General features: G+C 33.9%; 1 pseudogene; it reads left to right on the forward strand.

Moving 5' to 3' along the window:
* The first annotated feature begins 808 nt into the window (after positions 1-808).
* LOC149188966 (putative ABC transporter C family member 15) lies at positions 809-10,841 on the forward strand (annotated as a pseudogene).
* The last annotated feature ends 12,547 nt before the right edge of the window (positions 10,842-23,388 follow it).

Genomic DNA, 23,388 nt, shown 5'->3' on the forward strand with positions numbered 1-23,388 from the left:
TGAGTCCAAGATATTTTCATAGAGATATTTCTAAAAATAGCTAGTTCTAAATATTTTTAAAAGTAATTACTTTTGGATATTTTTACAGAGATATTTTTGGAAGTAGTTGATCCTAAATAATTTTAGAAGCACTTAGTTCTGGATATTTTTAGAAAGATATTTTTGGGAGTAGCTAATCTTAAATATCTTTTTGAAGCAATTAGTTCTGCAAATTGCTAGGAATCAAGAGATTTAAATAATTTTATAAATTTTGGAATATATTTTGAAATCTATTTAATGGTAAGAAAGACATGCAATGCCATAAATTTCCAATTGATTTAGTTTCTCATTTTACTTCTGAATTTTAACAAGAGTTGGCTAATTACGCCGTAAGGCATTTCCCTTTGAAATCAACTTTCCTTTTGGGTGACATGTACATTTCTAAGCCTTTGATTTAAGTGTTAGACGATGAAAATAATCTTACCCATCCAATCGATTAGACTAGTATACGATGCGATCCAGCAGATGGACGCTTTCCCTTGCTCGATGCTACGCTACTTCTAGGTGCTTTCTCCATGTGCTGCACTTGCCCTCGCTCGGTGATACTATATTCCAGGACCCTGGATCTGTGGAAATCGACTTCAGGAAAACCTTCATATCAATCATAAGGTAGCAAATCATATTCTGACCCTTAGAACATACCCAGTCTGCTACAGGACCCATGAGATAATTCCAGGAGGTCTTGCTCAGCGTTAAAAGGGCTTGGATTATCACCACTAGATGCCTTGGACTGTCACAGGTCCACTTCTGGTCTTCGGTCTATCACGGGATGGCTACAGCAATTGCGATCTGTTACAGAATGGTTGCTCGGCATCAGAGTATGTATTTCCATTTTAGTTTGTCTCAGAGTATCAAGGATTTTGAAGCAGAAGCTAAAGCAATCGGTAGGGTTAAACATCCCAACATTGTTTTCCTCCGAGCTTTCTACTGGGGTATAGAGGAAAAGCTGCTGGTTTATGACTACATTCCACATGGAAGCTTGGAAAATGCCTATTATGGTGGGTTCTCTTGTTCTCTTTTTTCCATTTCATGTATATCGGCAGGAAATCTCGTTCAATTCGTTTCTGCATGGTTGTAGGCCATCTGGAATGGCTTCGAATCTGAATACAAGCCAAGATGTAACAGAGTCCACCAATCCGGATATGACGAAGTGCTCTTGTATGTATTCGGCAATGACGAAGGTGATATAGAAGCCTCGAGCATATAAAATCTTAGAGAGTTGCATCATGGCATGAATGTGACCCTGAGCAGGGAAAGGGAGCATAACAACATGAGGTCGTGTATTCATGGCGCTATGTAGCGTAGAGAAATAGTGATCCAGATCTCATGGATTAAGATTTAGGAGCATGAGGAGAGAAAACATACAGATGTAACTAAACATTCAACAGAGAATACTCAACACAATGAATGATGTAACTAAACGTTCAACAGAGAATACACAACACAGCGAATCCCTCACAACATAAGAAAAGAAAGAAGGGCCTCGCAACACAACAAAAGAAAGAAGAAAACTCTTTATTAAATTGTGGAATCATTTATGGATGGATTGATACCATGGATTATATGGTATACATATCATAATCAAATAATCAAATACAATCAAATACCATGAGTGGAAACAAGACTCAAATACCATCGGTGGATACAATTCGAATACCAGTTTTCCTTAGATTCAAACAGAGTGCCTTGTCTAAAGGAACAAGCCGGTGGTAAGCAAAATGGTATGGGTGATCAGGAATATGAGAGCAGGTGGTAAGCAAAACGGGATGGCTAATCAGGAATATGAGAGCCGAGGTAGACACAGATATATGGAATCCCAAATTTACAATGTACACCATATCAAAGCCTTTGCCATATGACCATGAGAGCCAAGAGTGAAAAAGAAAAAAATAGATGTAGAGAATAGAGATCTATTATGTTGTTATAATTTCCATCAAATTTTTTCCATTAGGTAGGTTTAGGAGTCTATGGTTGTTTGATTGCACTTGAAATAAAGCAAGTGAATGTAAAACACCTCATGATTCAGAAAGACAGTTTATTCAGTCACATAGCACACTTTGAACCTCTCTATTACAGGGATGTAGGTTATTAACAAAATTGTCTTTGTTGATTTCTTTTAATTTTCATGTAGTTCAGAAAATGCAATTTCTTTCAAAATGAAGGTAATACTCTGCATATTATTAAGTAATTGTGTAAATTGAAATGTCTGCAACTTGTATAGACTACAGCAAATATTTTTGCAACCAGAGGAAGAACTGTTGAGAAATGATTCTGCAGATGCTGCCCTGGAAGGAACTGCTCCTAAGCCAGAGAACTATTGGAAAAATTAAGGTTCAAGGTATAGTAGCATCTGATTCTTTTCATGGTTATTTTGTATTGACTTGATATGGATGCATCAATAATAAGTACAATTGATATGTTTTTATTCCTTATTTTCTAAATGGCACATATCTCGTTCTTCTTGAAAGGTAGTGAAAATGAAACAAATAGATGTAGAGAATAGAGATCTATTGTGCTGTTATAATTTCCATCAAAATTTTTCCCTGATCAATGTTCGAAGTACATCCTCAAATTCATAAATCTATGGTCTTGCTGTAAATTAGGAAAATGTGGTCTGATAAATGAGTACACTTGTTTATAGTCATACATGAGTTGAAACTTCAAACTGTTATAAGAAAAGTCTCTGATTTTGCTTTTACAGGCCCGCTTTTGTGAATGTTAGAGAGGTAGCAGGTTCTTGCCGGCAATCAACAGTTTCAGCAAGCTAGCCACCCACTTTTCACCTCAGGTTTGACTGTTTCTTCCTACCTAAGGTCTTGTCTTGTGTGTGTTGATATATAAAAAGAAACAATCAGGATGCCTCAATATTTATTTTTCATGTTAATGTGGATCAGTAACTCATTACGGGATAGAATGTACTTCTCATCTGCTCTGGATCTTGATCCGAATGTGCTTGCAATTCATTGAGTGTAGTGGGAAAGCCCTTATTGTCTATGGGGGATGTGTGCACCTTTGTTTTTGGGCATGAGCCAACTGTCATGATTGGAGCTGGTCCGTGCCCAGGATGTCTTGAGATTTGTTTTTCATGTTAATGTCGATCAATAATTATTTATCAGATAGATGTTATTTCCCATCTGCTATGCATTTTGACAATAATGTGCTTACAATTATTGAGTGTAGAGGGCGGGGAGCCTGGCAAGCCCTCATTGCCTATGAGGCTTGTGTGCGTCTTTGTCACCGGGCATGGGCCAGTGGTCACATGGAAGTTCCTGAATTCCTTCATAATGAGTGCATTGTTTTGCGTAATGCCTTTGGGTAGGTTATTAATAAAATTGTCTTTGTTGATTTCTTTTAATTGTCATGTAGTTCGGAAAATGCAAATTCTTTCACAATGAAGGTAATACTCTGCATATTATTAAGTAATTGTGTAAATTGAAATGTCTGCAACTTGTATAGACTACAGCAAATACTGTTGCAACCAGGAAGAACTGTTGAGAAATGATTCTGCAGATGCTGCCCTAGAAGGAACTGCTCCTAATCCAAAGAAAACTGTTGGAAAAATTAAGGTTCAAGGTATAGTAGCATCTGATTCTTTTAATGGTTATTTTGTATTGACTTGATATGGATGCATCAATAATAAGTACAGTCGATTTGTTTTTATTCCTTATTTTATAAATGGCACATATCTCGTTCTTCTTGAAAGGTAGTGAAAAAGAAACAAATAGATGTAGAGAATAGAGATCTATTGCGTTGCTGTAATTTCCATCAAATTTTTTCCATTAGGTAGGTTTGGGAGTCTACAGTTGTTTGATTGCACTTGAAATAAAGCAAGTGAATGTAAAACACCTCATGATTCAATGAGACAGTTTAAACTGAGCTTTCAATACATTGTTTTTGCTGTAGTGCGTAAAGTCAAGATCATGCCAGAGATGCCATCTAGATGAAGTTTTCAGTCTTGTAGGTCATCCTTTATAAATATGGAGTCCCTACACTCTAGATTTTGCATGGAGCATAGGAAGAGAAACAAAGAAACATGCCAAAGCAGTGATGGTGTTGAAAGGACTACACATAGTGAAAAAACTTACATGAAATCATGTTGTTTGCGTTGGATATCTGTTACCCAGAAGAACATTAGAGACGAAGCTCTGGCAATGTCAATGAGCTAACAGTAGGATGAGCTTGAGAAATTATTAAAAATTAAAATAAAATAAATATTTTAACAAAGAATTCAATTGATACACCCATTTCTCTGTTCTTTTAAATGTTTGCATCTTGCCCACTAGAATGAAAGAGGGAGAGCACATGCAGCCAGCTACCCAGGCATGTCAAGTATACAAGTATCAGTTATTGGCCTGTTATTCAATCTCACCATCTCTGAGTGCTAGTTATGTTTATGCTGCTTCTAGAATTATTTAATCCAGTAAACAAGAAGGTTTTTGCACTACAACATCCTTGTTGTATGAAGCCCAATATGTATGTGCATTTATAAATGGTAATGGTAACCAAGAGCTCTGTTGGCACTTTTTCATGTGGGTACTGAAGTAGATATACTCATAAGGCACTTTGTTGATATTGTTAGTAAACTATTTTCTTGCAGTCATGGAAACCATAGGGGCACTAAACAAGAATAACAATACCCTCTGGCTGGAAATGGGTGAAACAGTTGGGTGGGAGGGACTTAGAGCTCTTTTTTAAGGGCAGTTCTTTCGACATGCACTTGCAATTGGGATTAATTTGCTCTTTCTTGTTTTTGTCATCCTTGAACTGTGTTGGACAAGGTGTAAATTTCGCACACCTCGGCCACCTACACCTCTTGTTCCATTTAACAGCTTTTCGAGTAAGTTTAAACTGGGGATTATGCAAAAGATGGCTTTAGGTGGTTGCATTTTTTTGTGTATATGCTATAACATTCTCGGGATATGGAGCCTTGTGTATTGGTGGCTGAAGGAGAGGCCTGAAGGTTTTGAAAATGTGGGTGAGTATATTGTCCAGGCTCTGACTTGGGTTACAATGTCAGCTTATGTTCATCGCTCCTTCAGAAAAGAAGGTAAATAGAAATTTCCACTTTTATTGCAGTTGTGGTGGAGTCTATCATTCATTCTGCAGGCTTTCTTCATCGTCCTCGACATTCAACGGTTGACAAAACAAAGAAGCGTTGTTGTTGATATCTTTGTTGAAATTATGGCTGTTCTCATTTTGGCTTGCTTGTGTTATACTAGTTGTTGTGCCAGAAGTGGTGTAGAGTCCTCCTCACAGACCATTCTAGAACCTCTCTTGAAAGACAATCCCCAAAAATGTGGAAACATTAACGCAGTCTCTACTTATGCAACAACCAACCTTCTCAGTCGGCTGTCATTTTCTTGGATGAGTCCTTTGCTTGCTGTTGGTTATAAGAGCCCTTTGCATATTGATGATGTACCCCAAGTTGCAGAGGCAGACAGGACAGGCCAATTATACCCTAAAATCAAAGCTCAGCTAGAGGCCAAAGGTGATGCAGGCTTATTAGCAAAAGCCTTACTCCTATGTTTTCGGAAGGAAGTACTTTTGACTACATTCTTAGTAGCACTGGAGACTTGTGCATCATATGTAGGTCCATGTTTTATAAATGCCTTTATTCAGTTTCTAGGTGAAAAGAAACAGTTTGAAAGTCAAGGCTATGTCCTATTTTGTGCTTTTTTTTGTGGCAAAGGTATTAGAGTCTTTGTCACAGGGACAAGGGTTTTTCAAACAACATCAGTTTACGAGTTAGAGCAACATTGACAGCTATTATATACAGGAAGGGCTTGTTGCTTTCTAGTCAGTCAAGATAGAAGCATACAAGCAAAGAGATTATCAACTACATGAGTGTAGATGTTCAGAATGTTTCATGTTTCTGTTACTATATGCATAGAATTTGGATTTTCCCTCTTCAATTTGTTCTGGCCTTCGTTATTCTATATCAGATGTTGGGCATGGCAGCATTTTCAGGGTTGGCAGCCTCATTTGCAGTTATGTTGCCAAATTTCCCACTTGCAAAATTGCAAGAAAATTTTTAGGAGAGAATAATGGAAGAAAAAGACAAAAGGATGGAGGCCACATTGGATACATTAAAAATTATGAGGATCTTAAAATTGCAGGCTTGGGAGACAAGATTTCTTCGGAAACTAGAAATTTTAAGGCAGGCAAAATATATTTGGCTACAAAAATATGTTTACGCATCAGCTATCACAACATTTGTTTCCTCTGTTGGACCAATATTTATCACTGTTGCAACTTTTGGTACATGTATGCTTATAGGAGTGCCTCTGACAGCAGGGAGAATTCTTTTTGCACTCGCAACCTATGGGACACTTCAGGGAGCTATGGGAAAGCTTCCTGGCTTAATCCCTTAGATTTCTCAAACTAAAGTGTCAATAGACCACATTGTGGCCTTTCTGCAGGAGGAAGAGTTGCAACACGATGGGGTAGAAAAGGTATCAAAGGAGTCAATAGACTTTGTGATTCAAATCCAAGGAGGGATATTTTCTTGGAATCCTGATTCCTCTAGTCCAACTATAAGAGGTTTAGATGTCCAACTAGAGAGAGGCATGAGGGTTGTATTATGTGGAACTGTTGGTTCAGGAAAATCAAGCCTTTTATCATGCATATTAGGTGAAATACCAAAAATATCAGGCTCTGTTAGCTTAAGTGTTACCAAAGCATATGTCCCTCAGTCTCCTTGGATACAAAGTGGGAAAATTAAAGACGTTATTCTCTTTGGAAAACAGATGGATACGATTAGATACAATAGTCTACTTGATGCTTGTGCATTGAAAAAAGAGCTTGAACTTTTTCCTTATGGGGACGAGACAGACATTGGAGAAAGAGGGTTAAATTTGAGTGGTGGACAAAAACAGAGAATACAGATTGCTCGTGCTTTATATCAAGATTTAGACATTTATATTTTTGATGACCCTTTTAGTGTTGTGGAGGCACATACCGGAAAACATATTTTCCAAGTACGTTTCTCTTATCCTTTACATACTGTAGGTTTTCTGAATTAATTAGTTTTAATGTTTTGATGGAATGATGAAGCTCTACAGTAGCACTCTGCAATTCATTGTTCAGTCTGGATAATATACATTGCTGGTTGTGCCACTACAAATTCATGTCCATAAACATCTAAGAAATTGGACTTGCCTGTTATAGGAATGCATACTTGGTATTCAGGGTTCAAAGGCTGTAGTCTATGTAACTCATCAAGTGGAGTTTTTACCCTCTGCTGACATCATTCTAGTAGGTTTCAATTTCTTTCATCCTGCTCTAGTGATATTAAAATTTTCAATGTAATTGGTAAAGGGACAATGGGTTTATTGATCATTTATTGAGAGGAGGAGATAAGTGATCCATATTTTGTTGATGTAAATGATATTATTCAAAGGTAATGCGAGATGGTGAAATTACTCAGGTTGGAAGATATGATGACATCTTACAATCAGGCATAGATTTTGTGGAATTAGTTGGTGCACATCAGAAAGCTTTGAAAGCTATTTCTGCTATGGAGAAATCTGAAGTGTACACATCAGAGAGATTTGTTGAAAGCTCATGTCCTGGAAATACAACTGCAGTGAAAAATGTTACTGCTAGTGACACACTGGAGCAGTGCAGTGTTCAGAACTCAATAGATGTGGAGGAAGAGGTTGAACTAGAAAACCACAGAGAAAGATTGGATAAAGAGAATAAAAATTCACAGCTTGTACAAGAAGAAGAAAGAGAGATAGACAGGGTAAGCATGTCGGTATACTGGTCTTACATTACTGCTGCATACAATTGTACTTTGATACCTCTAATACTATTGGCCCAAATAATAAGTCAGCTACTTCAAATATGTAGTAACCTCTGGATGACATCGAAAGACTCTACAAAAGAAAATGAGAGTTCCCCTATGAGAAAGTCACTTTTCATTCTGGTTTATGTTGCTTTGACATTAAGCAGCTCCCTGTGCGTTCTTGTGAGGTCTATGCTTCTTTCATTAGTTGGACTTAAAACTGCTAATCAGCTTTTCAACACTCTGCACAGGTGTATATTTCGTGCAGCAATGTCCTTCTTTGATGCAACTCCATCTGGGCAAATACTGAATCGGGTCAGTTGACATTTATTGTTTTAATAGGCTAATACCTTTGCTGAGAGAGGAGGAAATCATTTGATTCTAGTGGGTCAGTAACAAGCTCTTTGTTTCTTGGCAGGCATCAACTGATCAGAGTGCAGTGGACACATTGATTCCTTCTCAACTAGGAGAATTGGCTTTTGCATTTATACAACTTTTGGGGATCATTGCAGTCATGTCTCATATTGCTTGGTAGGTCTTCATTGTGTTTATACCAGTGGGTACAAGTTGTATATGGTATTAGGTATTCTCTGTATTTCACAATAATAATAAATACGAACTTGCAAATTTTAATTTTCTCAAAGGAACATAAATTGGCGATAAGAGAGTTTTATTTCTACTTCAATGTTTGCTGTAGGTAGATCCCATAATCTGATTGAAAAGGATGTTATCAAATAGATTAAGTTGCATCAGGATTCTATCATGACAAAAGTTTATCTGTATTTCTTTGTTTCCATGCTTTTGGGTTTTTATAGTAATAAGAGAATTCTTGTAACTCCTTTGACCTTCCTTGCATGCAGCAACACTACATAACATCAGCTAGGGAACTGGCTCGGCCGGCATCAGTTTTTAGAGCTCCAATCGTACAACATTTTGGAGAATCAATCTCTGGAGCAACCACCATTAGAAGTTTTGACCAGGAATTTCGATTCATGGAAATAAATCTTGAGTTGAATGATATATATATATATATATATATATATATATATATATATATATATATATATATATATATATATATATATATATATATATATATATATATGTATATATATATATGTATATGTATATATATATATGTATATATATATATGTATATGTATATGTATATGTATATGTATATGTATATATATATGTATATATATCTATATATATATATATATATATATATATATATATATATATATATATATATGTATATGTATATGTATATATATATATATATATATATATATATATATATATATATATATATATATATATATATATATGTCTCCACAATGTTGGAGCCAATGAGTGGCTTGGCATTCGGATGGATTTTCTGTCAAATCTTGTGTTTGCATTCTTTTTGGTATTCCTCATTCGCTTGCCTCAAGATGTAATTAGCCCAAGTAGGTACAGAAGCACTATCTTGGCTTACAATTATTTTTCCTAAACTAATCTCAGGAGACTAGACATATTCTTTATAATGAAATATGAAAGTAAATGAAATGGCACCTTAACAGGCACTGCAGGGTTGGCAGTAACATATAGTCTAAGTCTGAACATGGTACAAGCCTAGGTAATATGGTGCCTTTGTTATGTGAAGACCAACATGTTGTCAGCGGAGAGAATAATGCAGTATTCACGAACTCCCAGTGAGTCACCAATGATTATAGAGAATTGTAGACCAAACTCCAACTGGCCATCTAGAGGAACGATAGGTCTAACTGATTTGCAGGTCAGAACTCAATACAAATAAACTCTTTTTCATGCATTCAATGCTAGTAATTTTCATGTCAGTTCATTTATAAATTTGATCCACACAATCAGGTGCGTTATGGACCACATCTTGAAAGGCCTTACATGCACTTTCCCTGGAGGCACGAAGGTGGGAGTTGTGGGTCAGACAGGAAGTGGCAAATCTACTCTTATTCAATCCATTTTTCGCATTGTGGAACCAACAACGGGTAGAATTGTCATTGATGGAGTCGACATCTCATCCATAGGCCTCCATGACCTAAGATCCAAATTAAGCATTATTCCCCAAGAACCAACAATGTTTGAAGGCACTATAAGAAATAATTTGGATCCTCTCGAAGATTGCTTGGATGATGAGATTTGGGAGGTTAGTTCTGCTTCATATTCTCGAAGCATTAGTATCAATTTTAGTGCCAATTATTCTTGCCTTGAAGAATATAGATATTTCACTGAGGATCTTGCTGTAAGTTTATTGTTTATGAATCTACTTCGATTTTTCTTGTGCTTTTAGGCTTTGGACAAGTGCCAACTTGGTGAGATTATACGAGCAAAAGAAAAGAAACTTGATTCCTCAGGTCTGTGTGTCTTTATCACATTCAATGGAAGTCCCGAAGGAGAAAAATAAAACCTTTTACAGTAGCTATTTCTTCTATTTGCTTTCCATCTTAGTGCTCATGTTTTGTTTATTTTTTGGTGTCCTTGAGACCTACCTGGTCTCTAGGACCCCTTTTTTTTAGAATGAAAATTGAGAATCAAATTTAATGGAATGATCTCTTGTACAGTGTCTGAGAATGGAGGAAACTGCAGTGTGGGTCAATGCCAGCTTGTCTGTTTGGGACGGGCACTACTAAAACAAAGTCGGATACTGGTCCTTGACGAGGCAACTGCCTCAGTTGACACTGCAACTGATGAGTTTATTCAGCAAATAATTCGCCACCAATTTTCTACGTGCACAGTCATTACTATAGCACATCGGATTCCATCTGTTATTGAGAGTGATATGGTTCTCCTATTAAAGCATGGTTTAACATTTTTTAGCTGTTTATTTTCTAATGTTTGGTTACAGTTACTATTTTTTTGGACACATTTCATTTTTTACTTACTTTGTATTTGTTTTGAATCAGGACAAATTGCTGAGTATGACACTCCATCCAAACTACTCAGCAACAAATTTTATGCATTTGCAAAACTTGTTTCAGAGTACTCCATCCAATAGATATCTTAACTAGAGCTTTGGACATTGGTCATATTGGGTTTACAATAGAATGGAGAAAAGTCTTCATTTCCCTAAAACTCAAGCTAGATAAATGTACAATATAGAGATACAATATAGTAGACTATGATCTACCATGTAAGCTCATTATTTTTTGATAATATTCTATATTTAAGTCCTTAAGAAGAGTTCAATAACTCCTATCAGTGACTTTGACTGACTTTGACAGTTATGATTTTTCACTTGTTATATACAAATGGAGTTTACCCTTTTTCCTGTGTAACTTTTATCACTTCAACAAGGTAATCAAGGTAATATTGGAGAACTCCAGACAACTTGGATTTGTACAGGCAGTGCAGTTGGATGTAAGGTGCCTCTAACTAATTTGTCTTCTTTTCCCTGCTTTGATTCTATTATTTTGAGTTTCACATCTGCATTTTTTTGTTTCTATTTTAGTTCTGACCTCTATATGTAGTAATACTATGCCAATTCACATCAACATTTTATTCTCATTTCTACCAAACAAGCTATGATATACTTGTCAAGGTTCATAGGTCTTGTTATTTATAGGTCTTAATAATAAGTGATGTCTAATTGTTAATGTGTTTCTTTCTTTCATGCAATGAACGAACTCAATTTTATTCATAATATTTTGCAGTTATAAACTTTTAAAGTTACCTAATATTTCAATGAGTAAGAATTTGAGAATTCTACTATCTAACCATCAAATATGCCCAAAAGAGGGAAAAAAATATAAGAAAAAATGAGAGATGTACAAAATAGACATAGGCTTTTTGTTCTTTAAAAGCAATTTATTTTTCATTTAATTATTTTTTTCAATAATTTTTTTTTTTTTTTTTGTAATCTTTTCTTTTGAATAATGATGAAAATATTGGTTTGAGTGGTTGTTTTAACTAATATTCAGTTTAACAAGTTTTGTTTTTTTTTTTTTTTTTTTTAATTAAAATTTTCAATATAAAAAAAAAGATATTCTACATCAGCTTCAAATAATCTTCTAATTCACCTAGTTGAGGTAAGTTTTCATTTTTATCAGAGTTAAAACTTCACTTTAGCTATGGGAGGATCTTGCACAGATATTTTTTGGCACAAAAATTAAATATGTTCTTTTAAAAAGTTTCATACTCCATTAAATGTTTTAAATTCACTATGATAAAAGTTCAACACATTCAGTATGATAAAAGTTCAACACTGGCTGACAAAAGTATAAAGTGTCTTTTTTAAATGAAAAGGATAAATTGTCTTGTTTAAATGAAAAGTTGTATCTTGTTTAAATGAAAAGTTTGGAATGCACGTGATTGATTATAAGAGTGGCTCTCAAATTAAAATTGAAACTTTGAAAACAATTCCATGAAAGTACAGGGAGTTATCTCCTTTGTATGAAAGTATAGGGAGTTATCTCCTTAGTTTAATGTTCTTTCCATGCCAATTAAAATGTAATGAGGTATCATTCCAAACTTTCTATAGAATTCATACTATGCTTTCTCCCCCATTTAAAACTTTCTCATCATTACTAAGGGTTTAGGTTTTAGTGGAGTGAAATTTGGAACTTAAGACCATTGAAAGATCAAAAGTGTTAAAATTGGCAACTAGGGCCAAAGTCCACCTTGGAACAATTCATTTGATGGAGATGATGATTGCATTAAATTTCACTTTATGAGAGAGACCAAAATTGATATAAAAATCATCGCATTTGGACAAGTAGAAGTGTGAGATTTTGAATTTATGCCCACACATGTGCAAATTGTTCAGGTTGGCCACATCATCATCGAGGCTCATGAAGCCCAATGGACATGACTCTTCACCCGTGACCTCTCAACTCATTTGGAATCATCATCAACACTCGTGTTCTTATCTCCCCTACTCCCATTGGTTTGTACAACTATTGGGCTCTCTTTTCTCTCACACGTGTGGCACAAGTCAAGAACTGGATTTTAAGACACCTGAAGAAGTTTTCACTGGTAAGAAACCTGATGTTTCTCATTTTAGAATATATGGATGTATTGTGTATTTTCATGTGTATAAAGAGAAAAGAAACAAGTTGGAAGCATCTGGGAAGAAATGTATATTTGTGGGCTATAGTGAGAATTCAAAGGCATATAGAATCTATGTGCTTGGACAAAGAGATGTGGAAGTTAGCCATGATGTCACCTTCGATGAAGATATTGCCCTTGGGAAGACCCAAGATGTCCCCACTGAAAGGAAGGACAATAATGATGATGTTGTGGAAAAATAGGATGAACCTCCTTCAGATGAACCTATGCCTGATGTTGAAGGCCCAATGGATCCCATTGATCCACCACCTAGTGATACCTATACCTCAAGGAAAATATCTTTCGGGCTCAAAAATACTCTTGAAGATGCTGAAAGACATATCGCTCCAAGAGGGAAATTCTGTGAAAGTAAGAAGCCAAATAGGTATCAAGGGTACTTAGTTGCTATGAGTATTATTGTTCAATATGAGCCATGTATGTTCGAAGAAGCCATAAAGCATCAATTTGGGAAGGATGCGATGAATGAGGAATATGAATCTATCATGAAGAATGATGTCTCGGACATGGTTCTTAGACCCAAGGACAAGTCTGTGGTTACTTCTAAATGGCCTTACAAAATCAAACATGGATTTGATGGGAGTGTTGAAACAGATAAGGCCAGGTTCGTTACTTGAGGCTTCTCTCAAAAGGAAGGAGTGGACTATGACAAGATATTTGCACCAGTTTCCAATATACCACTATCCGATCTATTATTTCTCTCGTTGCCTCTCAAGGATGGATCCTACACCAAATGGAGGTTAGGATTGACTTCTTACATGGCTTGCTTAAAGAGGAAGTCTACGTAGAACAACTTAAGGGGTTTGAAGTACAAGATCGAAGGACACACATGTGCAGACAGAATGTTGAATTAAAAATCAATCCACATATTGTGCTCCAAGCATCATTCAATTACCCTCAAAATAGTGTAGGTTAACCACACAGAAATAACCCTGAATTTGTGTGAATAAGAAACTTCCTCAAGGCCGAAATGTAGGTGATACGTATCTGCAAAAGAAAAAAGACTGGATTCCTTTTAGGTAGGTGTCTTTCCAGGCAGAAAAAAGATTGGATTCCTTTGTTGAACTGACTTCGCCATCACCACCTAAGTCATTTTGGGCATTTTTGGCCTTCTTTTTATTATTGTATGTATCAGTAGCATTGATGTTGTTTGATTTATCCTTGAAAGATTGCTAAAAAGAATGCAATTACACTGGTAATGAACCTCTAACCCTGCGAACAACAAGATGACCATAAGGACCATGGCCATGAAAAAACCCCACAGAAGATTGAATCATCTGAAACAAAATCCTGTTAATGATAACAAAAGAATAATCAGAATATGAACTTTTTATTTCCAAATTAGGACAACGCGAAATTTTGCTAAAAAGTTGGATATCATTTGAACTGAAAAAGGAAAGGATAACTCTGAACATGAAAATGTCAGAACATTTCATTTATGAACTCTTGAGAAAAGAAAATTCACAGCATAAATTCCAATGTCCAAGAGTTGCATAGTAGTCCTTGCTCCATTCATTACTAAGGGCTAGGATCCATGTCGTACTAAATAGTGCATGCACATTGTTGTTAGGGCATACATGTAGATTGCATATGTTACATTCGACATTCTAAATAAGTACCCTATTACATGAGGAACAGAGTGTTGTTTATTTTATGTTCAAAACCACCACCAAATAAGAGTAACTAATTCAAATATAAGCTACCAAACCAGTTTCAAATTTCTTGTAGCAGCTAACAACATAAAATTATACATATAAAAAGCTTACCATACAAGTACTTATCCAGAATATGAACCACGCGATGACTGGTTATTTAGAATAAATGCATGAAGCAGACCCTGAGCTGAATGGGTTTGCTCTGGAGTACCAGATATTCAATCACTTCATATGATTGTGGCCTCACATCAAGTAAGTTATCTTTTTCACCTGATATTTGTAGAAGGTAAATAAGATCTTGTTGATGAATATACTCATGAGAAGAGCTCTGAGATGATGCAGATACAATAAAGGATTGACCAAATCAAATCAGAAACCAAGAAGATGGTTTGAACAAATGGACAACCAAGTTGCATGTGCACATATTTAGAACTCACAATGTCTGCCACCATTGAACATTCTCTCTTGTCAATCATCCTAACAGGGAAATTTGAGCAACACCCTTCTCTGAATTTGTGATAAGAGGTGCAATGGCATGCTCAGTTATGACAACTTCAACTGTTGTTTTAGTAACAAGCCCACCAATTGATCTGATACACACAATGAGTGAAAATGAGTCAATCTTACCAAACACTAATAAGGATAACTTGAAACTACAACCCGAAAACTAATTAAAGAGATATTGATCTTATCCATACATTCCAGATCCTTTTGGGCCCCCTTGTTTTCTTGTTTTCTCCTCATACTCGGGTAGATTCCTTAATGATGTCAAATTTGATTGAACTGTGCAACAATAAGATAATTGTTGGGAATACTTTCTGTAACCTAATTGTTGGCCATGTATGTATCAATGTTGTTAGATAATAAAAAAGAGAGTTCCCTTAACGATCTCAAATTTGATTTAACTGTGCAACAATAAGATAATCGTTGGGAATACTTTCTGTAACCTAATTGTTGGCCATACTATCTGTTAAATAATATAATAAAAATAATAAATAATTTTCACAAAATAGCTATTCTTGATCATTTTTGTTGCAAATTCAATTGCTTGCCAGTGTTAAATACTTACAAATGGAAAAAAATATAGCCATTGTGAAAATGATGAGCACATTTTTATCACATAATTTGCGACCTAAAACCAGAGAACCATGTTTAAAATTTAAAAGTGATAGATTGTGAAGGGAATAAATAAAACATAATCCCGATTATAACAAATTAGTTGTAAATTTTTGTCCGTGGAAGATTTATTTGCATAATGAAAAAGGAAATATGGGAGATTCCAATCACGTTCCAAGGCATTTTTTAAAATGTGGATGTGACAAAAGGTTGTTGTGGAAGACGCTGTTTGTATATGGGAAATTTCTTGATCATTGTATATAACCCTAATGTTGATATATATGTCTACTAAGTGGTGACAGTTAATGGGGCATTGATTTGAGTGTTCAATATATTTTTATTCTTTATCAAAGTATTATTTTGCTGTATTTGTGTTCTTCAATTTATGCTTTACCAGGTTTCCTTTGCAACATCTGATACAAATGCTAGTTTAAATATAGAGATTGGCCATCATCTTTCACCGAATGATGGGTTAGTAGGAAAAATTACAGGGCATCTTTGCATAGTCCGCTGACGGTTCGAAGGCTAACGAGTTTGAAAGATGGCAATAAAACTGGGGATTCTTCCACACGAATTACTGGCTGCATCCGCGCGTCTAACTATCGAAGATGTTATCTCAAAGCATACCGTGTAATGGACTGCCAAATTGGATTAGGTTTGTTTTTTTCCTAAATATTATAATGATGGAGTATATAATTATTTTTATTATTAATTATTTGTTTTTTTTTAATTAATATCTGTTTGGGAGGTGTATATAGCTATTTTTGTGTTTACTTGTGTAGTAATTAAAGTTTGATATTTAATTATGTTTTTTTTTACAAGACTTTTGTAAAATTATAAATAAAAAACGGTTAACAAGAAAATTATATTGTTTTAAATCAAATTATAATGATCTGAAGAATTAAAAATTGAATTGGGAAATTTAAATAAATTCAGTTCTTTAATTTAAAATTAAAGTGTAGTATTTTTCAATTTATAGTTTTCTAACTCAGCAGAATTATAATAATTTAAAAATTAAAATTTAGATTTGGAAATTTAATTATTCACCTATCTATCACATCTCAAATCTTCATATAAAAGAAAAAATGAATATATAAAGTATTTTAAATTAATTTGATTCAATAAAAATGGAGTTTTCTATAGTGCGATTGTTTTGTTGTTTTGGTGGAATTTGACATAAAAATTTGAGGTGAAATCTTAATTTGTGTTATTTAAACTTGTTTTTTGATTCTATATATGGATTCAGCACCCTGAAAAAAACCTAGGGCACTATTGTGTAAGAGTTACCCATCAAACTTTTGATTTCAATAAATTTCTGAAAGATTTTAGAAAAATTAAACGAAAAAACGGACCAGAAAAACTTCCCAAATACAGTAAAAAACAAGCCAAATAAAAATATAAATTTCACTGAATCTAATTGAAAAATACAAACTGTTTAAAGAGGATAATGTCCTCTGCATTTGAGCTCAATAGCATTCATAGATGTTCCTGATTGGAACTTACTCCTCTCAGTTGTCAATAACTGCACAACTACAGCGTGGACTGCCTCCAATCTTTAGCTACATGTTATCCGCGTTTCACGAAGCCCGCAGATGGCAACTGGGTCTCTGTCATGGTAACCTATTTAGGAGGATTGTAATTTGCTATTAGTATAGATAATTTTATGGAGTAAAGTATCTTTAATTATATATTAGTATAGATTTATTTTAAATAAGGATGTAAATTTTTCCAGAGTGCAAAATACAATGTGTTATTTTTTATTATTTAAATTCTATTGCTAAATAGAGTATATATGAGATAGAAATGGACAAATAAAGTTACACTCTTAACATTCCTCCATAGTGCCCTGTAGAATGACAGTCTAAACTAAAAAATATTTACCCGTTTAATCATATTTCAATTTTCAATCATATTCAAAATATTTATTCAACTATATTTACCCCTCTTTCATATCTCTATATCAATTTTGTAATGGAATTGTTGGTTTTAATTATTTAAAATATTTTTTTATAATTTTTTGTGAATGAGACTGTTATTTTAAATAATTGTTGATAAATTTATTATTTTTAAGTATTTAAATTAAGTATTTAAAATATTTTTTTTAATTATATATAATTAAATAAAATTAATATTGTCCAATAGTTTAGAAATGACAAACTCAAACTTATAATTTGAATAAAAATTAAATATAATTGATAACAAATATACCTAACCAACTTCAGAAGTGAGACTAGTTAGACTAGTGCAAGAGGGTTTGGTTGGAATTTTACTTCAGAAGTGAGACTAGTTAGACTAGTGCAAGAGGGTTTGGTTGGAATTTATTTTGAGCGTTATGAAGATGCCCCGTATACTGTTAATAGGGTTAATTAACAAGACATTAACAGGGATTTTTGTGAAAAAAAAAAATTGTCTGCTCTAAGTCCAAATTTTTGGAAAATACTTTGTGGTAGATATGGTAGAAAATGAGAATATCTGGTCACACCTACCAAAATGAAAAAAAGAGGTTTTCGATAGGTCATAGAAACATTAAGTTGGTGACGCAAAGTTTTTTTCCATTTTTGGTAGGTGCGTTTTTATATTTTTATATGGAGTTGTCAATGAAGGTCGAGGAATTGTTTGGATAATTAAAAGTGGTGGGAATGATGGTAAAAAAATTTCAAAAAACATTGTAGATACAGTGTTTGAATTGTGTTTTTGATGGAAGAAATAGATTCAACACCATCAAAAACTTCTAGAACACCTAAAATTTTGAAGTTTAACAACAATAACTTGGATTTACAAAAATCCTTATTTTATCTAAATATCACTGAAATTTCCATAACTTTTCGAGCAATTTCTAAGAATAATTAGAATACTGCTTTTTCAGGCAATTGACTGGAGAAGTATGTTTCGATCAATTTTCAATTTCAGCGAATCGACTGCCAAAATATCTTTCGATCAATTTTCAACTTTCGATAATAGATATTTTCTCACGGAAGAAAACCAAAACAATTTAAAGACTGAAACCTCGAATTTTCGGGGTTCCATTACTATTATTTTTCCAAAAACCTTATCCGGATTTATTTTATGCATTTCCGAATACACATAATGCATCGTTAATGAATCCTACTAGTGTTACAATACACGGAGTATATTCATAATAGACAAGGCGGAGTGGACAAGTTAAATGTTTTAGGCATTTTATTTCAATTTGATGATTAATTTTATCGCAAGTTTATTTCTTATATTTTGGATTTTTTTTATAGCGTTTTTTTCCCAATTTGTTTGGAATTTGTACAGCCGTGAGTTTGGGTTGTAAATTTTTTACAATTGCGAGTGTTTTTGCATCTTTTTAAAGTACTGAATCATAAAGATATTTTAAACCATAAAAAATCATAATTTAATAAAAATTTGTTTGATTGATGATTAATAGTTAAATAAAGCTAATTTAATATATAAAAATATTTTATTGGTGAACATTTAATGAATTAAAATTAAAATTTTCATAATTTTTTATTAGTATTTTGAAAAAATTGTTTAAGAACCAAAAAATCAAATATCTAAAATATGTGTCTTTTAAGTAAAAATAATTAAAAAAAATCTGCATGAATCTAGTGACACAATTCCCGGTTCCCTACTTTTTTTTTGTAAACTTAGCAGGATTGCATCTTCATCATGTCTAATATATAATCCCTATCTTCACATTAAGGAGTGCCTTAACAAAGCACCAGACCGTCTATCCAAGAACCCATGGACAATTTTCCCCCTATTTTATTTATAAAATTTTATGAGTAAAATTATAATTTTAACAAATTTTAATTAGTTTTTTGAAAGAAATATTTAAGAAAAAAAAAATATATATATTTGCACTTTAACTAATAGAGAAAATCATCAATTCTCCTAAATCTAATGACACCATTTTGGAGGAAAGCATGACTTCTTGCATTTAAAAATGCTTTTTTGAATGCATAAATGGATTCAACACTTTGGAAAACCCAAAACACTTGAACTTTCTAAACCAACCTAGATTTGTCTTAATTCCTGATTTATCAAGCCCCTGGAGGGATGAATCTCTTAACCTACAAACATCGTTTTGAGTGCAAAACTTGAAGAAAGGTTTGCATCTCGAGCGATTTGATCCCTCTTGGAGCTTAATAGATCCAGAGTTAAAGATAGATCTAGACTAATTCAATAATTAACCAACATAGATCCATCTTAAACACAAATATAACATGAACCAATAAAGATACCAATTTCGACACATATATGATAGAAATTCGCATATAATATATAAGATACCAATATACCATCTTAAACACTATATAGTATACCAATTTCTACACATCACAAAGTCTCATGTGAAACCATGTGCACTCATCAACAATTCTCATTTGAATTAATATACTACTTTGTGAAATAGTGTGTGCTTAACACCGCTTCTTGCCACCTCTCTCAATGTTCGAACAACTATAATACCTCGTTTACAACACAGTGCTCTGATCTATTCAAAATATTTGTCTCCGCTCTCACACAACAATGCCCCTAAGTAGTCTATGATACCTTTTTATATTAAGCACATGAGTTTAATATATCCAATTGTTTGTTTATTTTTAGTAATTACACTGAAGTGTTCCTTTATGCCCAAAAATAGTATCATATTCTTCAACGTTATTTTCTTGATCTCCTTCAGATTCTGGATTTTCCTCTCTTTGTCTGTGTGTCCTAACCTGTTTCGATTCAAGACTCAAAGCAAGGTGTTTGTGATTTTTCTCTAAAAAATGATATTCATAATCCTCTCTTGTTCTTGCATTAATCTTTCATTATCATCTCTCAATCTTTCCATTTCACTTTTTAACTGTTGTCCTTTGTTCTTGCATTAATCTTTCATTATCATCTCTCAATCTTTCCATTTCACTTTTTAACTGTTGTCCTGTATTGTACAGCGTTGCATTAGTGTTTTGAGATTCTTCCCTAGTTGAACCCACGTTTATGGGTTAACTTCCATATGTGGGTTGGGGGAACCTCCCAGTGTTGGCCTTACTAGTGGAGTATACCCAACTCTCCTCATGATGTTCCTCTTCCACTCATTGTTAACAAAGAAAAAATATTTTTTATTCCCTTATCATTGAAAGAGGCCACCGTGCCGAAATGTGGTTCTGATACCACTTCTCACATCCCTCTAATATAACCCAATCAATAAATTTTGTTTTTTCTTAATTGTAAATTTACTGTTAAATATCACATCAAAATTATAAAAGAAATTACAACAAGTCAAATATTAAGAACAAACCTATAAAATTAGGTTAGGATTATTGATATATATTATGTATGCACCTACACCTTACAAACCTCATATTTATCTAACGTAGTGTACCTCTATATAGAACGTTCATGAGCCATCTAGGCAATGATGGTTACACTTTAATTAATTTTTATTTTGGTTCTGATCCTCGTAACCTCGCAACCCTAGTTGGGTTTGAGAGACCTTGATGTGGTTGTCGTGATTAGTCTATAACTTTCTAGACATAGAACCTCGTCCATCCACTTGGCAATTCTATCTAGAGACTTGATTTTTGATCAACGATTCTCTGGAATTGGGATCATCGGATGACATAATTTGATTAAGGGGGTTAGAGGGCAACTATCCCAACCCTCTCTCACTGTTGGGTATCATTTGCTCATTCCTATGTTCCGCATCTTGCTCTTTGCTACCAATGAGGGTTTACACATTCAGAAGGTTGCTACAATCGAGCCATGACTACTCTTCCTAAATCTGAGACCTTGCCAACACCACATAGTCTATTGGAATCCTCAAGGAAGACATTTTTTATTTAAGGGTTACTTATTTTTTCATCGTTGTGACATTTTTTTGTTCTTTTCTAAATTATTTAAATCTCTTGACTAAATGGATTCCTTTGCAGTGGTATTATCCCTTGCCATGCAGTCAAGAGCCAAGGGTTTATACAAGACTCAATGTCTCTGTATGTATTTTTGCTAATTAATACTATTGTTGGTTAATTCTCTCAAAATTGAAGCCATGATGAGATTTTCTCTTTTGTAGGTTCATCTTGCATACTAAGGATTCTTCTATGCCAGTTGCATGATTAAGTTTAGTTTCTTTGTTCTCGTCTATATACCACCCAAAAATGGCTTAAGAAATTCCCTAATTAACTCAAGAATTAATATTTGTGTTTACCCTTTTCCTTGTATATCGCATAGTTATGCTACGCGTAAGGGTTACACTGGTTCATTTTGACTTGTTTCTTCTATCTAAAGCTTGACCAATACCTTTTTTTGTATAAGGTGTGTTATTATCCTTATTTGGCTCTCAGATGAAGGAACCTTATGGTCTCTTCCAATTGTAGAAAATAAATGAAAAGTAAGACCCTAACAAGGTTAACTTATAAAGTATCTTGTTTTCTTTTCTATTTTCAGGTTATATTATCGGCAACATATAACGATGTTGTCTTCTCTAAGATGTAAATATTGTCACTTCATAGACTATGGAATTTATTCTTCCAATTTGTCATGGCTTATGTTTAGGGTTTAACTTTGCTTAAGAATATATGTTGTTGGTCAACTTTTACAACCCCTTAGGGTTTTTGTTTTGGAAGACCGTAATAATCATACAGCGATTATACCGGATTTCGGTTTATAGTGTTTATGCCAAGATTATTATGAATTCGTTCACATGATTTTAGCATTATAGAAATTTATTATACTTGCTGCCATGTAAAATTTATTCTGTGAGGCTGTTATGAACTATCGTATCCCAGCATACTCATGTCTATTTATGCTATCAAACAATCTTTTAGCATTTCAATTTCTATTCATGTTTGACTTTGTTGATGTTGTACTTACTTTTTACATACATTTATTATACATTACGTACTTTCTTTTTCACAATAGGATAACATAGTGCACATGAGCTTCTTTTCTATCATTGTAATTATAATAAATTCACCTTCTAGCCTGAGTGATTAAGCAACAGTTTCTAGATTTACCAATCTACTTGGCATAACCTGGAAACTAACACTTTTTCCTACAAACCATTAAAACCATCTCCTCTGACCCTTTTTCTGGTTTGATATGAGAACATCTATACTGGTGAACTTGATTGTAATTCCTCTTCCTTTACCATAGTTAGACTGTATGGACATGGGTTGATAGTTAAGATTACACTTTTACAGTGACATATTAGAACCTATCCCGCCACCTAGACTCTCTTCAAGGGAGACATCTAGGCAAAGTTTTTTATTTGTTTCAGGATCCATAATAGTTTAACATTAGACTCAGATAATACATGGGTTTTTTCTTAAGAAGAAATATAAAGATAAACTCCAGTCACTTGTTTGGTTCTCTTTTGAAACTTTAATTACCTGAAACACAACAGTGTTTCTTTCTAAGAATTTCCATACCAGTGTTTTGTAATTTCAATGCTACTCTTGCATCATTCTAAAACACAGTGTAGGATTAGAAAATATAGTACCTAATTAAAAAAAAAGTACTTGTTTAGATCTTTTCTTTTAATAAGCTACGAACCATCGAGAAGAACAACATTGCATCCAACCTTGAGGTCAATCTTTATTACTAGACCTTCCCCTGAGCTTTCTTCACACCCATAATAGATTACACGATGGTACTACTTTAGGTTATCTGATCACTACTAGGCTAAGCCCTAAATCACAAGTCTGAGCTTCGAGCTCCAGACAAACTCGATTGGCCAACCAA

Source organism: Pinus tabuliformis, chromosome 3_1, assembly GCF_031772625.1.
Source record: "Pinus tabuliformis cultivar Carrire ecotype Pingquan chromosome 3_1, CPIR1, whole genome shotgun sequence".
Lineage (NCBI taxonomy): Eukaryota > Viridiplantae > Streptophyta > Pinopsida > Pinales > Pinaceae > Pinus > Pinus tabuliformis.